At 52.0% G+C, this 4,614-nt stretch overlaps 1 long non-coding RNA gene across 2 annotated transcripts in view; it reads right to left on the bottom strand.

The window, feature by feature from the left end:
• Positions 1–3,358, bottom strand: part of LOC109295364 — a 23,966-nt gene extending 20,608 nt beyond the window's left edge. For both annotated transcript variants that reach the window (XR_002096733.1, XR_002096734.1), the window contains exons 1-2: positions 3,098–3,358; positions 1,690–1,894 (exon numbers count right to left, since the gene is read on the bottom strand). This is a non-coding gene — a long non-coding RNA (uncharacterized LOC109295364). The remainder of the gene's footprint in view (positions 1–1,689; positions 1,895–3,097) is intronic.
• Positions 3,359–4,614: the final 1,256 nt, after the last annotated feature.

Below are 4,614 nucleotides of genomic sequence, written 5' to 3'. Positions count from 1 at the left end.
TTTGCCATTCCCCCTCCTTAGATCAAATCAGAAAAAAGTGGTCATGAAAATGCTGCCCATTGGGAAATGCTGTTTCAGTGACACTGCAGTTGTTTTACAAGAAGGTATGAGTTGCAGGCCAGTTTCATTTAAAACCTGGTTGGGGGAACTGCTTTGAAAATGCTGAAATGTCCCACTTTGACCTTCTCAAAGCAGAAAGCTTGGATTTCTCATTTGAAACCCATATTTTTTTATATAAATTCGATTACAAAAGAGAAAAGTCAAAATCAGAACAAAAAAATGTCAAATGTATTCAATGAACTGTTCTGATTTGCATTGATGCCTTCTCATCCCAATCCAGGGCCATGGGATTGCCCAATGTATTTGCCCAACGTATTTGCAAAGTTTTTTCTTGGGGTGCAGCATCTCTGTTCTGACCTGCTCTGCCATTCAATTTACACCAGGCCTCGAACTCCTTGCATATGAAAATATGACAGGATCCTTGCCACGCTATTATTATTTCTCATCTGCATTGCCATGGACAGGGTGCAAATTATGGGGGAACGTATAATGTATAACAAGAGACTAGAGACCGCCCCCCGTAAGATTTTAAAATCATAACGGGGGGGGGTCTCCGATTGAATTACTCCCTCACTTAGGTGGACTTGTTAATCAATGAACCGGTTTAATTTTTTTTTTTTTTTGCAGGAATCAAAGTGTAAATTAAACCCTGGTCATGGATTAAGACCCCATGCACATTGAACAACAGGCACAGGAAAGCACCCCTGGAAATGCACTGTGTCAGTCTTAGACATTCACAAGGATCCCCTACAAGAGAAGAGGAGCTCAGTTATATCTGAACTTTCACAGAAGCTGGCAGTGCCGTTCTTTCCCCGTGTCCCATGCCGCTGCCCTGGAGCTCTCAACGCCCTGGCAAAAAGGCCTGTGTTTCAGCCCCCGAAGCCCTTTTCAAAGTTACAAGGAAAAATGGTTTCAGTTTGGTCTTCCCCTTCCTCTGAGAACAAAGAAGAAAATCAGCTGAACTCCACAAAGGACAGGAGTCAGCAGCACAGCTCACCCAGGAGGGGATGGGAACTGCTCAGGAATGGCAAGTAGTGCCTGGGAGTGCAAGTGATGCCCCTGTCGCAGCTGAGCGTGCTGCAGCTCACCCATGCTCCGAGATGCTCAGAGGTGCAGATGTGCTGCTCTCCCAGCTGGGGAGGCTGCAGACTAGACACCCAGTCCCCAAGAGGCACCAAGTCCCCCCCACTCGCAACAATGTCAGCGAGGGGTAAGAGAGGCACTGAACACCTTGCAGGATTGGGCTTCCTCTGATGTCAGCACCATGCTTCTGGGATGTGACACCTCTTCCTTGCTACCAGCAGGGAAGGATCCTTATCTGGCCCTGCTCTAACTACCAGGACTCAGGTATAGTGCTGTCTTGGGGACTAATTGGGGCATATGAACAACAGCTCCACCATGGGATCAAGAGCGTTGGGCGCTGGATGCACTATGCTGCTGCTGCCCTGGAGAACCTGGGCTCACACGCTCAGCTCACAGCCCAGCAAAACATTTAGACCATCAAAAACATTCCCAAGGGGGTCCTCAGACGTGCTAGTCTCTGGAGAGGCCACATAACCCTCTGTTGCAAATGTGTGGGGATCCCCAGAGCACCTTGCAAAGGGCTATGAACCCAGGAATCCTGGTTACCTGCTCATCAGCTGATTGTACCGTGGACCTGTCTGTGCTCTGTGCTGGCCTCTGTGATGATGAGAATAGATGCAGAGATCCCGGTTTAATTAGGTTGTACATCTCAGCCGCTTAGACGAAAGGGCTTCTGCCTCTGCGCGCAGCCCCAGGCAGGCTGACTGCTCCAAGGAGGCTGGATTCTCTCCTTGAATCAGGAGTGTCACCACTGAAGTCAATCAAGGAGCATGGGAACAAAGCAAAAGGAGAGTTCAGCTGAGAGAGGATCTTTCACAAGCCACTGATCTTCATCTGGTTGTGCTCTAAGTGCCCTGGCATGATAACTGCAGGTTAGCCCTAAGTTAGAAGCCCAGCGAGTATGTTTAAATGCAAATAAGGACTCGCGTATATTCTGCATGGGATGTTCTGACTATGCCAGACCTGGTAGAGACTCGAGCAGAGAGGCAGCATCCTCCAGCAGGTAAGACACTGCACTGGGAGTCTGTTAGACCTGGCATTCATCCCGGACTCTGCCACTGACCTGCTGTGACCCTTGGCAAGTCACTTCTCCCTTCTCAAGCCTTATTTTCCCTTCCCTTCCCTTCCAGTCTTTGGGGCAGAGGCCGTCTTTTACTATGCATTGTACAGAATCTAATTCAACATGGCCTGACCCTGACCCTCTTTGGTGCTGCACAGACAAGGAGCAGTAACAGTATGGGAGCAATGAGTCTAGGGCTGTTCACTGAAGTCAGTGGAGCACTGCTGATTTATACCAGCTGATGCAGTAGAGGGTAATACTGGAGTAACTTCATGGGGTCACTCTGGATTTCCACCAGTGTAACTGAAAGCAGGATCTGTGCATCTCCCTTCATCCCCTGTGGAGCCTTTAATAAATCTCTCTCTATTCCTGACAGTCCAGGACAAACACACACATACACCTTCAGCCGCATGGCTTGGGTAAATGTGGGCTCTCATAGCAGCATCTCTTACACACATACAGCTTAAACTAACATCATCCATTATTGCTCAGCCTTTAATATTTAAAGAGGCCCTACAGGGCCTTAAATAAAGCAGTTCTGTCTCAGCAGAGGGTTTTCTGCAGAGTCAAAGTTCCCCTCCCTCCGGGGCCCTTAACGGGCGACGTCATTAAGGAATTGGCAGCGTCAGGGAAAAATTGTTCCCTGTGTCAGTGAATTTGTTATCAAGCCGGCTAGTGACTGATCTCCCTCTTGCTCCCTTCCTTCTGCTGTGTCCTCCCTCCCAGCCCCTTCTGCCGCTTCTCTCTCCCTCTCTCTCACCCTGAAGCAACGAAAAATAACAGGATGTCAAAGATTCTTCATCCTAAGGGAGGAAGAGGCCGTAGAAGCTGCCCAAAAAGAGAAGGAGCCCTTCCCCCCGCCCGCTGCTCCCCACTTCAACTGAAGCGACTGACAAGATCCTCTGGAAACGGGGATGCAGTCAGTGGATGGATACTAAGCTCGCCTTCCTCCAGCACCCAGGGGTTAAGGATGCCTCTTCTTGCCATCCCTGGCTTCCATGCGGTGGCGTGCTTGCCCTATCCTTGCTCCTCTCCCTCCAGCTGGATTTCACACGTGCCCCACACCAGGCTGGGATGCTCTCTGCTGCCTGAGCTGCTGCTCACCTAGTCAGGGGAGGAAGACCATGGAAGGGAGCGGAGACCTTTGGCTGGAGGCAGAAGGCAGCAATGGTTTTCTATGGAAAATAAACCCCCTGCCTCCCCTTCTCAGGCAGACTGCCAAGGCGCCCCCCCATACCCTGCGCAGATTCAAGGGAGTTAAAGCAAACTCCTGCTGTGCAACCACAGACAGCTCTTCCGGTCAGAGGTCAGGCCGTGCCTTCACTCACCCCAGGGTACATCCGAACCAGGTTTATGCCGGCGTCACCAGGATCAGGATGCAGCTCAGCATCTGCAAGGATAGGGTATCACCCAGGCTCACCCAGTGCTTCCCCTTTGTCTGCCACACAGAGGTGCACAGCTGGCTCCCACAGGCTGATGGAGGGGAGTCTGAGCGTCCACACATTGTGGGTTAGCCCGGGGGAGTCGAGCTTTCTCCTGAGCCCTGCAGTGCTGTCATTAAAAGGCAACTTGTGGCTCAGCCGGCTACCCCACACTCCAGAGACTGGCTCCGGTCTTCTCCTCTGCTCTACTTTCCTCAAAGCCAGCCTCTCCCACGGCCTGGCTCCACCTTGCTTGTTGAACCAGGGGTTCAAATCCCCCTCAGGGATCTGGGAGCTGATTTTCTCCCAGCTAGACAAAGCCTTGGCTGGGATGATCTAGCTGGGGTCTGGTCCTGCTTGGAGCAGGGAGTTGGACTAGATGTGACCTCCTGAGGCCCCTTCCAAGCCCTCATTTTCTACGAGTCTATGGCCTAGTTTCCCTTCCTGGGGTGAGCTGCGTCAGGGGTTGAAAGGGCTGTCCCCAGAGCTCCTGAAGTCTCTTTTGGGCTCCCTGTTGCTTTGCCTTCAACACCTGGTGTGAATGTAATGACAGCTTCACAGTCCCGGAGCAGGCAGCACTGCACCAGGCCTTAACCTGGCAGTGGTCCAAACACCTCCTCCATCCCTGCTGCCTACCCATGCACCTCCGTGGTGAGATAGGAGGGCCACCTGGGCAGGTCACTTAGGTGCTCTGCACCTCAGTCTTGGTCCCCACCGGTGAGGCTAGATTCACCCAAAAATACTCCAGAGTCGCATGTAGGGAGTGGAATAAGGGCTGGGTTGTTTGGAGGAGCCCAGCAGCCCCCCCCACCTCCCGCCCGCCGTAACACCAGGGAACCGAGCTCTGACGGGGCTCTATACGGCCCCTCAAATCTCTGCATTGCTTGGGACCAGGGGTTTGATTTGAAGCCCCCTCTCTGGGACAAGGGCCATCAATGAAAAATGTCTCCCAGTGCCAGACACCGTAGAGACTTGCTCCCAGACTGAGGC

This window comes from Gavialis gangeticus, unplaced genomic scaffold (genome assembly GCF_001723915.1).
Source record: "Gavialis gangeticus isolate Ggan-Ray unplaced genomic scaffold, GavGan_comp1, whole genome shotgun sequence".
Lineage (NCBI taxonomy): Eukaryota > Metazoa > Chordata > Crocodylia > Gavialidae > Gavialis > Gavialis gangeticus.
The sequence above is the reverse complement of the archived record's forward strand: the minus strand, read 5'-3'. Positions and strand labels throughout refer to the sequence as shown.